Source organism: Procambarus clarkii, chromosome 57 (genome assembly GCF_040958095.1).
Source record: "Procambarus clarkii isolate CNS0578487 chromosome 57, FALCON_Pclarkii_2.0, whole genome shotgun sequence".
NCBI lineage: Eukaryota > Metazoa > Arthropoda > Malacostraca > Decapoda > Cambaridae > Procambarus > Procambarus clarkii.
This window is the reverse complement of record NC_091206.1, coordinates 15448424-15470528: the sequence shown is the minus strand read 5'-3', so window position 1 is coordinate 15470528 and position 22105 is coordinate 15448424. Positions and strand designations below refer to the sequence as shown.

Below are 22105 nucleotides of genomic sequence, written 5' to 3'. Positions count from 1 at the left end.
GTTCGAACTCTGATCAGGGAGGTTCATTTGAACGCTAACCCTTAGCTGTTCGCCCTCGTTTGCTCAGCAGTAACTTTGGACCTGGTTGTAAGCCGATTGGCGGGTCGTGGTTCAGGGAAAATCTTGCAGAGAATAACTTCAGATCAGCTGTGCAGAAAGAGAGAGAGAGAGAGAGAGAGAGAGAGAGAGAGAGAGAGAGAGAGAGAGAGAGAGAGAATTTGGTCGTTACATTAGGAAGACACCAATAACACCTAGGATACGAGATCACAATACTTATGGAAGACCAATCGCCCTCTGTCCTCTAACGACCTCGTTCATCGCCTAAAGCTACAGATTTCTCACCATCACGTATCCGTTCCTGGGACTCGTTAGCCAACATTTCTTGCAAGACGCTAAAATTCTAAGATCAGCTCGGCAAATTTTTCAGCAAAATCTTCAGCAATTTTCTATGAACTTATTTTGAAATATTAACACACGCAAACTCTCAGTCTATAAATTATTCAGTAGTTATTAAAGCTTTTAGCAAAATGTTTAATTTGAACACATAATATTTACGAGAATTAAAACATTTTGTAACAAGCCATTTAAATTCTGTATTCTAAGACATTCCTCGGAATTCATCGACAATCTTGCCTTAAAAAAAAAATTGGCTCAAGGTAAAACTGAGCCTTCAGACCCGGTGTTATTAGGCTCAATTTAAGTGCAATGATCACCACAGTCCATCTTGAAGACAGCCCCCCCCTCCTCTCCCCCCCCCCTGGAGCCCCCTCCTGATCCATGGCGGCGATTCGCATTTTATTTTTATCAACTTGGTGAAGTTAATGATAGGGAGAGTCAAAAGTTTAGGCAGATGGATCTTTTGGAGAAGTTAGTGGCGTCTAGATGAGTACACTGCCAGGGATATTCTGTATATAGCTAACATTGCTCTCTCTCTCTGATATATATATATATATATATATATATATATATATATATATATATATATATATATATATATATATATATATATATATATATAAAGTTAGATTATATATATATATATATATATATATATATATATATATATATATATATATATATATATATATATATATATATATATATATATATAATCGTTGCAGCAGACAAGGGAAAACTAACTCGTCGGGGCCCAAGAGCTACAACTTTACTAACTCTCGGGACACAAAGAAGAAAAATATAAATATGTAAATACATGGTCTTGCAAATTTATGTTTCCAGAACGCACGGCACGCCATACACGCACTCAAAAGGTCCACTCATGCACTCAAAGGCCCACTGATGCACTCACCATGCGCCAAGGAGCACTCACGCTGCTCTTGCCAGTGGGTGAGGCAATCTAATCCCAACCCTTGAGAAACATGCTGCTATTCTGACCTCTGGCGTGTATACGGGACCAGTAATATACTACACCATGCCCAACTGTGCTCGCAGGGGGACTCATACTCTTAGTATATAACAGCCACGAGGGCAAGGCTTCAGGAGGGTAATAGAACTGGACTATATGTAAAGTGTTTGTTGTGGAAAGCAGCTAGTTGTGTCCCCCCTCAAATGGACCCCTCGAGTCGTGTATATATATATATATATATATATATATATATATATATATATATATATGTATATATATATATATATATATATATATATATATATATATATATATATATATATATATTTGTGTGAATTTGTACCCTATTTGCCTTCTTCCAGCATCTGGGCAATTCCCCTGTGGTAAGTGACTCCTTAAGGATCAATGTTAGAGGTACGCTGAGGGCCTGTGCTGCTTCTTTTAACATCCATGATGTAACTTTGGCCCAATAGCTTTAGTTTCGTCTAGTGATGCTAGCTGGTTTCCTTACTCCCTCTGTTGTTACCTCAATATTTAATAGTCTCTCGTTTGGAGTTACCTCCTCTTCTCATACTGGAAGCTGCTCAGGTTTAGTTGTGAATACAATGGAAGCTGGCATTGTGTATGTGTGTGAGAGTGTGTGTGTGTGTGTCTGTGTGTGTGTGTGTGTGTGTGTGTGTGTGTGTGTGTGTGTGTGTGTGTGTGTACGTGTGTGTCTGTGTGTGTGTGTATATTAGTATCACACAGTCTTCAGAGTTTAACAATAACAGCCATGTCTCCATACAACACATTCACTTTCCTCCAGAGACTTAAAAAACCAGGTTGAAGAATGAGGATATGAGGGAAGTTTGGCTATAGTGTATATAATGTATAGTTTGGCTTGATATAAGGGAGGCAGGAGGAAGCAGGATGTGAGAGGTGGACCTGTGATCATGCTGGCCAAGATGACTCCGGCAGGATATGCATCCCTTTTATCTTATCCACCACAAGGATAACATCCCTTTACTCTTCCCTTCGTGAAGGATAATGCAGTTTTAGCCTTGTGCTATACACGAGTTCCCATGGACAGAAAACAATTAATTTATCCAAAACGACAGTTTATTCTATGCTTTAGATTATCTTGCGTACCAGGTCATCCTGTCAGTAAGGATATCCTGCGTGCTAGTTTATCCTCTGCATTAGTTTATCTCGTGCTCCATTTATCGAAGCTACTGGATAACGCGTTCAAAGTTGACCTAACCATCACAGCTTGAGTACACCCTAAAAATCGGGTTCCGTCAGGGCAGTGAAGTAGTCGATCACCTCACCATGCTGGAAACATCACAATGTGTTGACATGATAACACAAAACATATCTCTGCTCGAAATGATGACAGAGTGCACGTCAATGCTTGATATGACGACATCTCTTCACATCTCTGCACTTCATTTCATAATCTAACCTTAATTTTGACAAACCGAGTCACAAACTAGCCTTTCTCTAGAAGGTTTCTAAGCTCACTATAAGCCTATAAACATAATAACTAGTTACTGACCGCAATCTGCCAGGGCCTATTTCTGAAGTGGTAGGCCTACAAAAACTGCTGCAACAACATTATGATCAAAATATCATGTACGATTTTGACCAAAAATAAAGCTAAAAATGGCAGTTTTTTTTGCAGCTGAACAGAGCATTCGAGTTAAATAACCATGCAATATTGCTATTAAAATTGGTCTCGATCCCTCAAATATATCACAAAGGGATCCCACAGCAGTCAATTCTAGGACCAATTATCTTCATTCTATACATTCGTAATGCGTGTTAAACCTCATCCAAATAAAATTATATATATATATATATATATATATATATATATATATATATATATATATATATATATATATATATGTATATATATATATATATATATATATATATATATATATATATATATATATATATATATATATATATATATATATACAATCTTTGGACAACACCCACCAGTGGGACTCGAACCCAGAAAGCACAACTACCTTCCAGTAGCTGGCATAACTAGTATGCTTTAACCCACTACGCCATCAGACCTTACAAAAGAAGTAGATAGTTCGAGATATATATCTCAAACATCTCTACCTCCCGAAGGCACCAGGATAATGAGGGGTCAGATGACATAACTAGTATGCTTTAACCCACTACGCCATCAGACCTTACAAAAGAAGTAGATAGTTCGAGATATATATCTCAAACATCTCTACCTCCCGAAGGCACCAGATGAGTGAGGGGTCAGTATATATATATCTCGAACTATCTACTTCTTTTGTAAGGTCTGATGGCGTAGTGGGTTAAAGCATACTAGTTATGCCAGCTACTGGAAGGTAGTTGTGCTTTCTGGGTTCGAGTCCCACTGGTGGGTGTTGTCCAAAGATTGTTTATCTTCACTTGTGGTTTATGCAAGTATAGGCTTATAAGCTGGACACGAGTTCTCTCACATTGACAGTGGCTTGACGAAAAATGCAGACTGACCCCTCACTCATCTGGTGCCTTCGGGAGGTAGAGATGTTTGAGATATATATCTCGAACTATCTACTTCTTTTGTAAGGTCTGATGGCGTAGTGGGTTAAAGCATACTAGTTATGCCAGCTACTGGAAGGTAGTTGTGCTTTCTGGGTTCGAGTCCCACTGGTGGGTGTTGTCCAAAGATTGTTTATCTTCACTTGTGGTTTATGCAAGTATAGGCTTATATATATATATATATATATATATATATATATATATATATATCGAGTAAACGATCCAAAAGTCTTTCAATGCGTCTAATTCTAACCCTTCAATAACCGATATTAAACAAATTGTTATACATATAATAAAAATGACTGGAAATGGAATTAAGAAAGGAGTTTGAGAAACAAACGATCAGAAAATATGTCACAATCTTCCGTCAGAAAATGTCACAATCTTCCATCAGAAAATATGTCACAATCTCCAATCAGAAAATATGTCACAATCTTCCATCAGAAAATATGTCACAATCTTCCATCAGAAAATATGTCACATCTTCCAGTTGACGCCGGGAACACCCGACACACGGACTGCGCGCTGCAGTCTTCAATATTTCTGTCAAACTTTCCATACGGACGTTTTTGTCCAATGTCTTCAGGTCAGCGGCCCTTTCTCTCTACCCCCCCTCCGCCTCCCCCCACATTGTCGACGCATTTTGCGCTCTGAAACATTGTTACTGTGATGCTTTTTATACATTGATGTATAAATTGATACATTGATGTATAAATTGCTAGGATTTCATTGTTAAGACTGGCGATTATACACTTGGTTTCGAAATATAATGATGTGTGTGTGTGTCTTTTCGAACACTCATGCTTAGCTGCGCCCTCAGGGTCGACCGAATCACTATGACTCAGTCCATAAGAAAAAAACATTGTTTGTCATTAAAATTCATTCATGTTTTATCTGCTACGAATAATTCTTAAAATCAATCAGTTTGGAACGAAGCTGTCCTGATTGAGGAAAGATACACTGGTTTCGTCAGTGGACACTTAAGTGTTTGAACAAATCCTGGACCAGAGTTTCATGTCTAACGATAATAATGGAAAGTAAAGATAGATAGAATATCAAATGAATTTATGGAGCTCGTTGAATTCGCGTGAATGTGCTTAGGCAGTCATATGGTTCATATTGTCCTAGTAGTGTCCGCGGCTCTCAACGGTCACTCAGAGGTGTAGACCTAACCCTTTTCCCCCATCTCTCGGGTGTAGCGGTGCCCAGCGGTCACTCAGAGGCTCAGACCTATTCCTCTACCTTCCATCCTCGGGTGTAGTGGTTCCAGCGGTCACTCAAAGGCTCAGACCTATCCCTCTACCTTCCATCCTCGGGTGTAGTGGATCCCAGCGGTCACTCAAAGGCTCAGACCTATCCCTCTACCTTCCATCCTCGGGTGTAGTGGATCCCAGCGGTCACTCAGAGGCTCAGACCTATCCCTCTACCTTCCATCCTCGGGTGTAGTGGTTCCAGCGGTCACTCAGAGGCTCAGACCTATCCCTCTACCTTCCATCCTCGGGTGTAGTGGTTCCAGCGGTCACTCAAAGGCTCAGACCTATCCCTCTACCTTCCATCCTCGGGTGTAGTGGTTCCAGCGGTCACTCAAAGGCTCAGACCTATCCCTCTACCTTCCATCCTCGGGTGTAGTGGATCCCAGCGGTCACTCAGAGACTCAGACCTAAACCTCCCCACCTTCCCGCTCAAAATCTACTCCGGTCAGTGTGCTCTTTCTGCCGGAAACATTTCCCCCCTCAACCCGTTTCATGCGGGAGGTCGAACAATGGTCCATTTACGGCAGGCTAACAGCGCGCCAGAGAAAGACCGCGTGGTACCCATATTTATTTCTCCTAATGACCCCTGCAGTTTTGCTTTCGCGTGTGAATAGGGTAGCATCGATTCCCCCCCCCCACCCACGCTAGAATAGGCAGCTCCTGAGCTTCCCTTTACCACCATCACCCCCCCCTCTCTCTCCTTCATGGTATTCAACCCCCCTTTTATTTATGAAATTTCCGAGAAATGGCAATGTTATATATGTATATTGTCAAGCGCGATGAAAAGTTTGCTTTACTTAAGAAACGAATGAATGAAACAGCGGGGTTTTCTCATTTTTTTTGAGGGGGGGGGGCTTTGTGGTGGAGGGGGGGGGGACTTTGTGGTGGAGGGGGGGGCTTTGTGGTGGAGGGGGGTGGAGTTTTGTGTGTGGGGGGTGGGGGTGGAATGAAAATTGCAAGTGAATTCACGGCAAACTTTATACACTGATAAGAGTGGATATCTCATGCCAAAGTGGATGTTGTGATGTCAAAGCAGATATTACCATGGGGCCTATTATACCTGGCTGGGTATACGTTTAGACTACCTCACAACACCTAAAACATCTGTGGGATGGATGAAGGAGGAACAGGGGGGAGGGTGAGGGACCATTCCATCAACACATGCAACACCTGCTATCACAGACACAAGAGTTACGCCACAACTCACACTAGCAAACATTCTAAGGATGTTTTGTGAGGGAAGGTGTGAGTGCGTGGTGTTCCGTGAGGCTGCACGCACTCACACACTCACACGCCTCGCTGAGGTCCCCACGGACACATTATTCTCACCAGTGAATAATGAGGCCTGAGGAAACATGGCCGTCTTGATGGGAACCTCTGTCTATCTCCATCTATCTCTCATCCTAACGTGTCTTGATAAGACACCTCTGGATCCTAGTGTCTTGATGAGAAACTCTGTCTATCTCCATCTATCTCTCATCCTAACGTGTCTTGATAGACACCTCTGGATCTTGGTGTCTTGATAGACAGCTCTGGATCTTGGTGTCTTGATGGGAACCTCTGTCTATCTCCATCTATCTCTCATCCTAACGTGTCTTGATAAGACACCTCTGGATCCTAGTGTCTTGATGAGAAACTCTGTCTATCTCCATCTATCTCTCATCCTAACGTGTCTTGATAAGACACCTCTGGATCCTAGTGTCTTGATGAGAAACTCTGTCTATCTCCATCTATCTCTCATCCTAACGTGTCTTGATAGACACCTCTGGATCTTGGTGTCTTGATAGACAGCTCTGGATCTTGGTGTCTTGATGGGAACCTCTGTCTATCTCCATCTATCTCTCATCCTAACGTGTCTTGATAAGACACCTCTGGATCCTAGTGTCTTGATGAGAAACTCTGTCTATCTCCATCTATCTCTCATCCTAACGTGTCTTGATAAGACACCTCTGGATCCTAGTGTCTTGATGAGAAACTCTGTCTATCTCCATCTATCTCTCATCCTAACGTGTCTTGATAGACACCTCTGGATCTTGGTGTCTTGATAGACAGCTCTGGATCTTGGTGTTTTGATGGGAACCTCTGTCTATCTCCATCTATCTCTCATCCTAACGTGTCTTGATAAGACACCTCTGGATCCTAGTGTCTTGATGAGAAATTCTGTCTATCTCCATCTATCTCTCATCCTAACGTGTCTTGATAGACACCTCTGGATCCTAGTGTCTTGATGAGAAACTCTGTCTATCTCCATCTATCTCTCATCCTAACGTGTCTTGATAGACACCTCTGGATCCTGGTGTCTTGAAGAACCTCTGTCTATCTCTCATCCTAACGTGTCTTGATAGACACCTCTGGATCCTGGTGTCTTGAAGAGAACCTCTGTCTATCTCCATCTATCTCTCATCCTAACGTGTCTTGATAGACACCTCTGGATCTTGGTGTCTTGAAGAGAACCTCTGTCTTTCTCCATCTATCTCTCATCCTAACGTGTCTTGATAGACACCTCTGGATCTTGGTGTCTTGATGAGAACCTCTGTCTTTCTCCATCTATCTCTCATCCTAACGTGTCTTGATAGACACCTCTGGATCCTGGTGTCTTGAAGAACCTCTGTCTATCTCTCATCCTAACGTGTCTTGATAGACACCTCTGGATCCTGGTGTCTTGAAGAGAACCTCTGTCTATCTCCATCTATCTCTCATCCTAACGTGTCTTGATAGACACCTCTGGATCTTTGTGTCTTGATGAGAACCTCTGTCTTTCTCCATCTATCTCTCATCCTAACGTGTCTTGATAGACACCTCTGGATCCTAGTGTCTTGATGAGAACCTCTGTCTTTCTCCATCTATCTCTCATCCTAACGTGTCTTGATAGACACCTCTGGATCCTGGTGTCTTGAAGAGAACCTCTTTCTATCTCCATCTATCTCTCATCCAAACACAATCTCTACAAAATAACGTTAAAATAACATCATTAAAAATGATGATGCAGGTCTATGCGCTTTGGAATTCACGAGTCCTCGTTCGCATCATTGCAGAAGATCGACTTTTTTCAGGGAATCGCTGAGGGAATTTAGCCCAGCTTAATGGTATAATTAACATCAAATGAGCGATAATTGCCTCAACCGTCGTCTGATTCAAGCTGTGATTCATTCCTCCTGTGTGCTGGAGATTTAATACAGTAATCCCCCCATTAATGAATTAGGAGTGAGACACCAATATAGATTAATGCATTGTCTGCAACATATGACAGGTGAGAGTTGGTCTGAGAGAAGATCTTTGTTTACCTGGATTATGAGAAGGATATCCAGGATTACTAAGATGTTGAGAATGATATCCAGGATTACTAAGATGTTGAGAAGGATATCCAGGATCACTAAGATGATGACAAGGATATCCAGGATTACTAAGATGAAGACAAGGCCATCTAAGATGATGAAAGAGAGAGCCAGGAAATAGGGTGGTTGGTCCATGAACAAGTTACTGGCATCACTTTCAGTGTTTCAAGCGCAGGTTAGACAAATACATGAATGAGTTTGGTTGGACATAAATAGGAACTGTGTCTTGTGGTTCAATAGGACTTTTACAGTTTCTCAATTCACATTTTCTTAAATTCTAGGGCGTAATCCAGTGCCACCACCACGTCATCCAGTGCCACTAACACGTCGTCAGTGCCTCTAACACGTCACCCAGTGCCTCTAACACGTCACCCAGTGCCTCTAACACGTCACCAGTGCCACTAACACGTCACCCAGTGCCACTAACACGTCACCCAGTGCCTCTAACACGTCACCAGTGCCACCAACACGTCACCCAGTGCCTCTAACACGTCACCCCGTGCCACTAACACGTCACCAGTGCCACTAACATGTCACCCAGTGCCACCAACACACCATCAGTGCCTCTAACACGTCACCCAGTGCCACTAACACGTCACCAGTGCCACTAACATGTCACCCAGTGCCACCAACACAACACCAGTGCCACCAACACAACACCAGTGCCACCAACCACCACCAGTGCCAAGAGCTACCATATTGGGGGGGGGGCGTTTACCTAGAACTTAAGCGAGGACTCATGTTAACAAAAGTGTCTTATAAATGTTATCTTTGCTCTCATCTGAGCGGATGAAAAGTTATCTATAGATGATTACTCCTTTGTGACGTATTTAAAGTTTTCTTTCGTAACAGATTATCGTGAGTAGGGAAGTTTCGCTAATACAAAAACATATATAAAAATATTGATAAAAATACTAGATTGTCGCTGAATTTTTGTTTCAGCCTTTTTGATCAGCATAGCTGAAAAAGGCTGAATATTTTTTTGTTTTTTCCCAAGGGACTGATTAGTATGAGAATGTATGGAAGAAGTTATACATTTGGAGCGAAACGTTATGCATAATTATCGATGAATTTGAGGATGAATATATTTTCTTTTTCCCCCAAAATGCCCAAAAAGGGCATTAAAGATTTTTTTTCGAGTGACAGAGTAAAGTTTTTCTACTTTGCATTTGTCTACCTTTTTTTTTTTGTGAATAAGATGCTGTATGACTCGGAGTCATCCCGATTGTCCTTCACTGGGCGATGGAGGAAGATATCCAAGATTTAATACCTAAAAGCGGATCATCAGCCCATATCCTTGTCCTCATTGAGGAAAGATACACTGGTTTCGTCAGTGAACACTTAAGTGCTTCAACGCATCCTGGACCAGGAGTTTTATTGCTAACAACAATAATGGAATTAATGGAAGATTTTATTTTGATTCTTAAATCTTTTGATCAAAAGATTAAGGAGTTGAAAGAAGGTTTCTAAAAAATGGGTTAGTCAACCGCTTTAAGACTTTAAAACATGTGTCTACTATCTTTATCGTTTGATCATCTTCACTGGATACTTGTTTATTGACATCTTAACGTGACAAAATTGGACTTCTTCAGGAATAAAATAGACAGTTTCTTGTAAGAAGTGCCGGAACAACCGGTTGTAGTGGACAAGCTGGCCTAAGAACCGGTCCAAGCCAACAGCCTGAGGACCAATGAATAAATCCACAAGGGCCGTGACGAGGATTCGAACCTGCGTCCGGGAGCATCCCAGACACTGCCTTAATCGACTGAGGACCAAGTCATCAAAAGTCAAGCTTGTCCTGGCCCCAGGACAAGCTTGGGGAGGAGAAGAAATTCCCCCAAACCCACTTCAGGTAACGATGCGGGTACTTACATCTGATAATCTGCATTAGACACCAGACTTCCGACCATCTTAACAGTTCCTTTCGCCTGATAAGAACTGGTTAAATCTTGCCACCATGTCACAGTGTGTAGTGGAGTGCTAACATAGTGTGTAGTGGAGTGCTAACATAGTGTGTAGTGGAGTGCTAACATAGTGTGTAGTGGAGTGCTAACATAGTGTGTAGTGGAGTGCTAACATAGTGTGTAGTGGAGTGCTAACATAGTGTGTAGTGGAGTGCTAACATAGTGTGTAGTGGAGTGCTAACATAGTGTGTAGTGGAGTGCTAACATAGTGTGTAGTGGAGTGCTAACATAGTGTGTAGTGGAGTGCTAACATAGTGTGTAGTGGAGTGCTAACATAGCTAACATAGTTCCCTGTAACACCAGATTTAAGTTTACAAAACATTCTGTTGGTGTAAACTTAAATCACCAGGATTTTAAGTCACATCATCTGGATTATGTTGCTCTGTTGAATCGAACTCAAAATGCTGAATATCTGACATTACAGCCATCACTCATCATTACGACAGGAAACTAAATTTGTTATATATTTTTCTTAAATTAATGCTGTATAGTTAAGGGGAAGTAGATTGAAGAGGAATATGCTGAAAATTTGGGCATGTGTTCGTTTCAATGTATTTTCTGGTTAGTGATGAAAACTTCTAATATAGATATAATGTATAATTTCTTTTACCATGTTGTGATGTATTAGTTATTTATCTGTCTGTCTGTGTCTCTGTCTTTCTGCCTGCCTGTCTCTGTCTGTACTCACCTAGTTGTGTTTGCGGGGGTTGAGCTCTGGCTCTTTGGTCCCGCCTCTCAACCGTCAATCAACAGGTGTACAGATTCCTGAGCCTACTGGGCTCTATCATATCTACACTTGAAACTGTGTATGGAGTCAGCCTCCACCACATTACTTCCTAATGCATGTCTGTCTGTCTGTGTGTGTGTGTGTGTGTGTCTGTCTGTCTGTCTGTCTGTCTGTCTGTCTGTCTGTCTGTCTCTCTCTCTCTCTCTCTCTCTCTCTCTCTCTCTCTGAATCAGGAGAAAATCGTTGGTATTCATATATGAGTGGAATAAAAGAGTGAGTGAGAAGCTTCATCGTCTGGCGAACATCTGCTTTTATGGGTCGTGAGTCGCGGCTTTACGTTCACTGGTGCTGGTGTGAGTACTCTCTTTACTCATGCCTGTTGGGGCTGGCTCAGCTGCTAGTTGTGGTTACTTGGTGGTGGTGGTGGTGGTGGTGGTGCTTGTGATAGTGGTGATAATGGTGGTTGTGGTGGTGGTGGTGATAGTGGTGATAATGGTGGTTGTGGTGGTGGTGGTGATAATGGTGGTTGTGGTGGTGGTGGTGATAATGGTGGTAATGGTGGTTGTGGTGGTGGTCGTGATAGTGGACATAATGGTGGTTGTGGTGGTGGTGGTGATAGTGGTGATAATGGTGGTTGTGGTGGTGATAGTGGTGATAATGGTGGTTGTGGTGGTGGTGGTTATAGTGGTGATAATGGTGGTTGTGGTGGTGGTGGTGATAGTGGACATAATGGTGGTTGTGGTGGTGGTGGTGGTGGTGCTTGTGATAGTGGTGATAATGGTGGTGGTCGTGGTGCTTGTGATAGTGGTGATGTAGTAGTGGTTGTAGTGGTAGTTGCGGAGGTGTTGATTATGGTGCAGTGGTGGTTGTCGTGGTCATTATGGGTGTTAGTGGCTGTGGTAGTTGTGGTGAGGGGGTGGTGGTTATAGTGTTAGTAGTTGTGGTTATAGTTGCTATAATGTTAGTGGTGATGATGCGTCTTCCTTGATTCTGTTATTGTGATTTGATTTGTATGATTGTTCAGCTGAACTGTAGTTGATGTCTCATCGGCTGGTTGTGCCCAACCACTTGGGGGTGGACGGTAGAGCGACGGTCTTGCATCATGCAGGTCGGCGTTCAATCCCCGACCATCCAGGTGGTTGGCCACCATTCCTTTCCTCCCGTCCCATCCCAAATCCTTATCCTGACCCCCCTTCCAAGTGCTATACAGTCATATGGGTGGGGGGCGGGGCGGCAGACTCTACACAGTCGAGTCTGTAGCTGTTATAGATGATAACACACCTAACACCTGAGAGGGAGAGAGAGAGAGAGAGAGAGAGAGAGAGAGAGAGAGAGAGAGAGAGAGAGAGAGAGAGAGAGAGAGAGAGAGAGAGAGAGAGAGAGAGAAGAGAGAGAAAGAGAGAGAAAGAGAGAGAAGAGAGAGAGAGAGAGAGAGAGAGAGAGAGAGAGAGAGAGAGAGAGAGAGAGAGAGAGAGAGAGAGAGAGAGAGAGAGAGAGAGAGAGAAAGAGAGAGAAAGAGAGAGAGAGAGAGAGAGAGAGAGAGAGAGAGAGAGAGAGAGAGAGAGAGAGAGAGAGAGAGAGAGAGAGAGAGAGAGAGAGAGAGAGAGAGAGAGAGAGGTAGTTAGACCTGGCGTCAGAATTGTTACCAAATAGAGCCGAATTGTTTGACAAGTTGTGAAAATTTTTTGCCCAAAGTTTTATGGGGTATTTGGTGTCCATGTATCTGCACGCTAGGCCCTCAGGATGTTGCTTAGTGATTGGAAATGTAAAGATTTAGAGAGGCAGGGATTGTCAGGTGTGTGGTGCTGCGTGTTCACCACCCCAGGTGTGTGGTGCAGCTTATTCACCACCCCAGGTGTGTGGTATTGCCTGTCCACCTCCCCCAGCCCATTCGGCGTCTCCTATCCCCTATCCTCCCCAGCAACCCAGGTAACATATGCCTCATAGCTACGCTACTAACTGAGCCCCTATTTCTTACCCTGTCCCTCTCCTTCCCCTATAAACTATTCCCCCTGTTCACCCCCGTCTCCCCTTCCCCTCTGCCCATTCCTCTCCATTCCCTGCAATAAACGAACGCGGGTAAAGGTATGGGACATTGTTCACGACGTATGTCAGACCAATTCTGGAGTATGCAGTGCTACCCTGAAGTTCTCACCTGGAAGATCAAGGGCGAACAGCAAAGTCGAGATGACAGAGAAGGAAGCAGAACTCCTAAATTAGCCAGAAGAGCATTAACAAGAACTTATCAATTGTAACTTTGGTAGTGAAGTGGTATTAATTAGGAATTCAAGTGGTGAAGGTAGATATCACACATGGAGTCACGTGTAGGTATGACGAACTTAAGGGGGGTTAGACACCAACTTTATCAGTCATTTGGAGGGTTAATGGTAGGTACCAGGAGCAGTAGATCAACCTCTGAAAGAACAGTTAGGTAAGTTAGGTACACACACACACACACACACACACACACACACACACACACACACACACACACACACACACACACACACACACACACACACATTTAGGAAGTGATGTGGTGGAGGCTGACTCCATACACAGTTTCAAGTGTAGATATGACAGAGCCCGATAGGCTCATGAATCTGTACACCTGTTGATTGACGGTTGAGAGGCGGGACCAAAGAGCCAGAGCTCAACCCCCGCAAACACAACTAGGTGAGTACAACTAGGTGAGTACACAAAGGTCGGAAGTTGACTCCATACACAGTTTCAAGTGTAGATATGATAGAGCCAAATAGGCTCAGGAACCTGTACACCTGTTGATTGACAGTTGAGAGGCGGGACCAAAGAGCCAGAGCTCAACCCCCGCAAGCACAATTAGGTGAGTACACACACACACACACACATACACACACACACACACATACACACACACACACACACACACACACACACACACACACACACACACACACACACACACACACACACACACACACACACACACACACACACACACACACACACACACACATACACACGATAGCTTTACTCACCAATCAAAACTCAATTACAGCAATGATTAAAACAACAATTGTCAGAGCCGAGCACACAGGCACGAACACAACACTCACAGGCAGGCATAATACCCGCGCATGCTCAATTTACTCTCATGACATATAGGCACAAAGTCAGCACATTTCGCAAACGTAACCTCGTTACAAGCCCAACTACAATTACGTTGTGGTAATCAATTCACCAAATTACGCCCATCAGAGTGTCAGTTGCATTTTCCATCTGTACAAAAGGACGTCAAATGGGACAAAAATGGCGTCCCGCTAGCAAAATGTGTCTCATTAACCCTATTAGGACTTGCTATTGAGACTCCTGAGTATGGGGGCCTTCGCTAAAAATATTTTGCGATTTCCACGGGCAGTGGGGGGGGGGGGGGACGTCGTGGGGTTCTGAATTTGACCATGACATGCTGTTACCTTTTGAATTCTGGTGTCACCAACCAGCCTATGTTCGTCCGATACCCCAGACCCTTCCTTCTGCCAATTTAGGTGAGGCTAGCCTCAAGAGCCTGGCTTCCTACTTTGGACAAAGACAGACAGACATTCTCTCTCATAGTATAGATAGATATATGGTGAGAGAGAGAGAGAGAGAGAGAGAGAGAGAGAGAGAGAGAGAGAGAGAGAGAGAGAGAGAGAGAGAGAGAGAGAGAGAGAGAGAGAGAGAGAGAGAGAGAGGAAAATAGGGAAAGAGAGATGGGATAGAAAGGATAGGAAGGGAAAGCGGGGGAGAGAATGATGATTGAATGGAGGGAGAGAGAGGAGATAGACATGATCAAAGGTCAGAGAAATCCTTCATGTCCTGAGTTGGGCGGCCCTAACCGGCTGCTCCGGTTGTCTCAACTATTGAAACTGTCGAACAACAAGGTGGCAAAGTTGCTTAGTTTGGTGGAAATTCGCCCAACTTTATCTCTATCATTATCAGGAGCGACTTGGTGTCCCCTGGACCAAGTTTGTCCGGGATATGTACCAGGCCAAACTCTGACATTCTCACGACTGAGCAAATGCCTAAGAATAAGTATGTCTCGAGTGTTGAATGTCTTCAGGTAGACCCGGAACCTGAAGTTAACCTGTAGCTTTAACTGGTCCTCTTGGACCAGATTCACGAAAGCACTTACGAACCTGTACATCTTTTCTCAATCTTTGGCGGCTTTGTTTCCAATTATTAAACAGTTAATGAGCTCCGAAGCACCAGGAGGCTGTTTATAACAATAACAACAGTTGAATGGCAAGTTTTCATGCTTGTAAACTGTTTAATAAATGTAACCAAAGCCGTCAAAGTTTGAGGAAAGATGTACACGTTGGTAAGTGCTTGCGTAAGTGCTTTCGTGAATCTGGTCCTCTGGCTATGATCGTACCGCTTGCAGCCAGCGGTCCTCATACACGGATTCGTCAGTTTTAAATTTATGTGTATTTAATTTCAACCTTTTTATCATATATAAATTATTATTATAATATTATAGTTTCACGTATAGGCAGGCTTAGATCAGGTTAGATTAGGGTTATAATTTTCTGCTGGCATATATTTGAGTCTGCCGTCAGTGGGTGAAGCAGTCATAACGCAACCCGTCCTCGACTCAAGTCCATTACATTCAGCGGTCGACCCCACAGACGCATTCATATATTTTAACATGCTGTTCATTCAAAACGGGAATTTTCTCAAGTATAAATTAATATTATAATATATTAGCATATTGTGTATAAATAGGCATAGGTTAGGTTAGGTTAGGTTAGGTGTTTAGGTTCTGTTGGTGATTATTTGTATTTGTAGTACGTGGGTGAAGCATTTACAGCGTTGTGATTGGAACAAAATTCGTCAGTGAAGCACTTGTTCCGGATATGTTCGAACGTCAGCAGTTGTGAGTCGTGTGTAAACCGCTTTTCATTCATAAACAGGGGGTTTGGCGGGTGCATGGAATCACTTTTGGATCTTTGTTTGGAGGACGGGCTGCATAACGGTAGGGGATTCGAGTATAGAAACTGAATGAAGCACTATTTGAGAGAAGTTCGAACGTCATCAAATGTAAGTCGTGTGTAAAGTCTTTTTGCATTCATAAACCAGGTAGTTTTGTGGCTGGATTAACGAGCATGTGGCCAATATTTGTGAGAACAAGCTGCTCAATACCTTAAATGGTTTGAGGTGAGCTTCGAATGCTTCGAGCTGGTTTCAGATGTTTGCAAATGTACTGTCTCGAACTGTGCCTTGAATGTTCAGCCCGTCCTCCAAACAAAGATCCAAAAGTGATTCCATGCACCCGCCAAACCCCCTGTTTATGAATGAAAAGCGGTTTACACACGACTCACAACTGCTGACGTTCGAACATATCCGGAATAAGTGTTTCACTGACGAATTTTGTTCGAATCACAACGCTGTAAATGCTTCACCCACGTACTACAAATACAAATAATCGCCAACAGAACCTAAACACCTAATCTAACCTATGCCTATATATGCACAATATGCTAATATATTATAATATTAATTTATACTTGAGAAAATTCCCGTTTTGAATGAACAGCATATTAAAATTTATGAATGCGTCTGTGGGGTCGACCGCTGGATGTAATGGACTTGAGTCGAGGACGGGTTGGAATGTTTCAAGTAAGGCTTCAAACGCTTCGAACTTGACCTCAGCTCCTTAGATCAGGGCTTTTAGACTTTTAGTCGGTCCAGAGGGAGAAATGTTCATTCAAAGGTCAGAAGGCTTTCATAGTTCTAGGCTTAACCTTCATACTTAGAATGAAAGCGGTAAAAATGCGTCTGTCTGTGTCATATTTCATACCTGCATTTCGGTTTTCAGTGAAATACAATATTTGAAAGTTTTCTTGCCGATATTTCTCATCCAAATACATCCCAAGACACTCACGTGGCCAGCGTCAACACATCACATGTGTATGTGTGTGTACTCACCGAGTTGAGCATTAGGGTGGGGGGGGGGGAGTTGAGTTTCCTCTTTTTGGTCCCGCTTCACAACTGTCAGTCAACTGGTGTACAGATTCCTGAGCTTAATGGGATCTATCATAACTACACTTGAAACTGTGTATGGAGTCAGCCTTTACCACATCAGTGCCTAATGCATTCCATTTGTTAACTACTCTGACATTGAAAAAGGTCTTTATAATGTCCCTGTGGCTCATTTGGGTACTCAGGAACTCAGTCGTGTGCGTGCGTGTGTGTGTGTGTGTGTGTGTGTGTGTGTGTGTGTGTGTGTGTGTGTGTGTGTGTGTGTGTGTGTGTGTGTGTATGTGTGTGTTGTATAGCCTCGAGTCGTTTATTTTAGGCCTAGCAGGTGTTATATTAGACTGTTCATATTTAATTCCAACTAAATTCTGTCATATATTTGTCTAGTCTACACCTGAAACAATCCAGCAACTCCTTCAATATTACTCAGGAACCCGTATCACACACCAGCACCCATGTTTACAAACCACTATTTACCAAGAACTCGTTTTAGTAATCCTATTCAATTTGTATTCGGTGTTTCGTGTTGATATTGTCAACATCAGGAATGATATGCAAGATAATAATTCCATTCCGTTGCCTAGCATTGTTGACATAAAACCATAAAACACGATTAAGTTGTTATGGGATCAGTTATGTACGAGCCAGCAAGCTCTGTCGAGCCTTAGGGTAACGCTCTATCCTCAGGATTGCTCTATAGCTCTATCCTTGGACTGTTGCAACTCTCTATCCACAAGACTGCCTGAGGCTTGGGGGATGATATTCCCACCTTATTTGCATAATCATTCCGCCTGTCCTCTCTCTATCCCGTTGGCAAATTATGAGTCTAGTATTACGAGTTGGCTCCTCGCTGCTCTGAAACGAGTGTCACACCGCCCTGAGTAATCGTTCTAATTTCCTGAAGTCATCGGTTATAGCCGAGGTGAATCGTGAGGCTCTTGAGTATCCTCATCACTCGTGGGGTTGTGAGTGGCCTTAATGGGGGCGTTGGTGTCGGTCATGAGGGCGTCTGTGTACTGGTATGTATGTATACAACCCGTTCTCGCAAATTCGTAAAGTCAATATTGACTTATTAACTACGTGCATAGGTGATATACTAAACATAATAGATACCCTTAAAAAGATTCATAGAAAACACCAACCATACCTAACCTTGTTAGTATCTTAAGATAAGCATCTTATTGCTTCGTAATTACAATTATTACTTAACCTATACCTATTATAGGTTAGGTAATAATTGTAATTACGAAGCAATAAGATGCTTATCTTAACATACTAAGTAGGTTAGGTAAGGTCGGTGTTTTCTATGAATCTTTTTAAGGGTATCTATTATGTTAAGTATGTCACCTATGCACATATTTAATAAGTCAATATTAACTTATTAAATTTGCGAGAACGGGTTGATGTATATGTGTGTGTGTATGTGTGTGTGTGTCTAAGTGTCTCATCTGGGTCAGTAGGTCTCCTGCAGTCACTGTAATTCTTATTCAGGAGAGTCGAGTGTGGAGATAACATACTCTTGGTATGTTATCTTGGCCTTTTGGGATGCTTCCCTTTCGCATGGGATATCCCACTGTCCTCTCTGATGCCTGGCAGCTTCCTGGTGTATGCTTGTGGGATGCTATCTCTCCCGGCTATCTTGCATGATCAGCTGTTGTTTGGGTTGCTATCGTAGTTACTCTTGTATATTTTCGACTGGATGACATGTTCATATCTAAGATGCATATTGATGTCCCGAGATAGCTTACAGTTGCATGGGACGCTCCTCTTATCTCTTGGGACCCTCCTCTTATCTCTTGGGATGCTCCTCTTATCTCTTGGGATGCTCCTCTTATCTCTTGAGATTCTCCTCTTATCTCTTGGGATGCTCCTCTTATCTCTTGGGACGCCTTTAGGCCTACTGTAATGCCCTACCCTATCATAGCATGTTCCATTATCTCATCTGATAATGCCAGCATGTTTCATTGTCTGCTGCCATGTCTCGCTGTCTGCTGTCATGTCTCGCTGTCTGCTGTCATGTCCCACTGTCTGCTGCCATGTTTCGCTGTCTGCTGTCATGTCTCGCTGTCTGCTGTCATGTCCCACTGCCTGCTGACATGTCCAACTGTCTGCTGCCATGTCCCACTGTCTACTGTCATGTCTCACTGTCTGCTGTCATGTCTCACTGTCTGCTGTCATGTCCCACTGTCTGCTGTCATGTCTCACTGTCTGCTATCATGTCTCACTGTCTGCTGTCATGTCTCACTGTCTGCTGTCATGTCTCACTGTCTGCTGTCATGTCTCACTGTCTGCTGTCATGTCCCACTGTCTGCTGTCATGTCCCACTGTCTGCTGTCATGTCTCACTGTCTGCTGTCATGTCTCACTGTCTGCTGTCATGTCTCACTGTCTGCTGTCATGTCTCACTGTCTGCTGTCATGTCTCACTGTCTGCTGTCATGTTCCACTGTCTGCAGACTTGCAACCGATTGTCACATTGCATGTGTGTGTACTCACCTAGTTGTGCTTGCGGGGGTTGAGCTTTGGCTCTTTGGTCCCGCCTCTCAACTATCAATCAACTGGTGTTCAGATTCCTGAGCCTACTGGGCTCTATCATATCTACACTTGAAACTGTGTATGGAGTCAGCCTCCACCACATCACTTCCTAATGCATTCCATTTAACTACTCTGACACTGAAAAAAAAATTTAAATGTCTCTGTGGCTCATTTGGGTACTCAGTTTCCACCTGTGTTCCCTTGTTCGTGTTCCACCGGGGCTAGTTTGTCTTTGTCCACCCTGTCAATTTGCCCTGAGAATTTTGTAGGTGGGGATCATGTCTCCCCCGTACTCTTCTTGTGTGATTGTGTGTGTGCATTAAAATAACACTCCGCCAAACGACACATGTGGGAATATGAACCAGGAATCGGATCATTTACTTCCTTTATGAAGATATTCCCCAGAATCTTGAGTTATGGGTATCACGCTAAATGTGTTCCAATCACTTAGAGAGAATTTCGAATATTATTTCGATATATGATACATACATACATACATACATACATACATACATACATACATACATACATACATACATACATACACACATACATACATATATACAGGCACAAAGGCCATTTGGCCAAAGAGCCAAAGCTCAACCCCCGCAAGCATAAATAGGTGAGGTGAGTACATATGTATATATATATATATATATATATATATATATATATATATATATATATATATATATATATATATATATATATATATATATATATATATATATATATATATATTGTCCGAGAGAGAGACACCCATTTTGGGATATTCTTGTCTTCGCTTTTTATGGTTTGTGTCTTGCGAGAAAATAGTTAATTACTATTACATTTATTTTCACTCCCCTTCCCCCCTCTCTCTCTCTCTCTCTCTCTCTCTCTCTCTCTCTCTCTCTCTCTCTCTCTCTCTCATCTGTCTCTTTCCTGTTTCGTTCTCTCTCCTCTGTCTATTGCTATATAGCCGTACTGGCTAGGCGTTTGCTCCTGATAATTCCATTCCCTTCTGTCTGTCAGTCTGTCTCAATTCTAGCCTTTCTCCGATAAAGCTCTGTCCTCCTCCGCCGTCTCGCCATGATCACTTGCTAAGCTTTCTAATACCAAGCGCCAACACGCTGGAAGCCGCCGCCACCAGAGTCAGCGATGACCAGCTCACTGGATCTTAGCTGACTGAAGCTGAAGCTGCCTGAAGCTGAAGCTGACTGGGGCTGAGGTTGACTGGGGCTGAGGTTGACTGGGGCTGAGGTTGACTGGGGCTGAGGTTGACTGGGGCTGAAGTTGACTGGGGCTGAGTTGACTGGGGCTGAGGTTGACTGGGGCTGAGTTGACTGGGGCTGAGCTTGACTGGGGCTGAGGTTGACTGGGGCTGAGTTGACTGGGGCTGAGCTTGACTGGGGCTGAGGTTGACTGGGGCTGAGGTTGACTGGGACTGAGTTGACTGGGGCTGAGCTTGACTGGGGCTGAGGTTGACTGGGGCTGAATTGACTGGGGCTGAAGTTGACAGGCTGAGGTTGACTGGGGTTGAGGTTGACGCGCTGAGGTTGATTGGGGGCTTAAATTGGCTACGATTTTGACTGTAGTTGAGTTTGGTCACTTGGGTGGAAATTTAACTGGAGATCAGTTAGCTGGAAATCAGGTTACTGATGATCACGCGGCCTAACTCACTTGACTGTCTAGTCCAAAAAAATAAAATACAAAAATTCTCGTGTCAAATAGACTCTTGTTCTTCACGTTGTGAAAATGTAAACATGTCCATATATCATCAACCAGAGAGTTTGTGACACAAACTCATCGTCCTTTATGGCAGGGGGCCAGATTCACGAAGCAGTTACGCAAGTACTTAGGAACGTGTACATCTTTCCTCAATCTTTGACGGCTTTGGTTACATTAATTAATCAGTTTACAAGCATGAAAACTTCCCAATAAACTGTTGTTATTGTTATAAACAGCCTCCTGGTGCTTCGGAGCTCATTAATTATTTAATAATTGTAAACAAAGCCGCCAAAGATTGAGAAAAGACGTACAGGTTCGTAAGTGCTTGCGTAACTGCTTCATGAATCTGGCTCCGGGTTTGTGTCTTGAACTTGAACATTGTCTTGTTCACTGAATACGTCTTGTTCACTGAAGAATCTAAATTTGTACCCTGCAGAGCACTTTGAACAATGTAGAACTCTATAATTAGACACTGTTGAGCTCCTTCAATGTTACAAAACTCATTGAAAAATGAATAGCTTCTTGAGCAATGTATAAAGAGCCTTTAACATTGTAGAGCTCTTAACACACTCTGCAGAGCTTCTTGAGCACTTCATAGCTCTTTAGAGTCTCAGCTGAACACTAGAGGTGACAATGAGCTGTATGGGTGAGGCATCTGAACATTACGAGC

At 43.0% G+C, this 22105-nt stretch overlaps 1 protein-coding gene across 1 annotated transcript in view; it reads left to right on the top strand.

Annotated features, from left to right (window-relative positions):
• Window positions 1-22105, top strand: part of LOC123744944 (uncharacterized) — a 231224-nt gene that overhangs the window by 187830 nt on the left and 21289 nt on the right. The window lies entirely within an intron of this gene.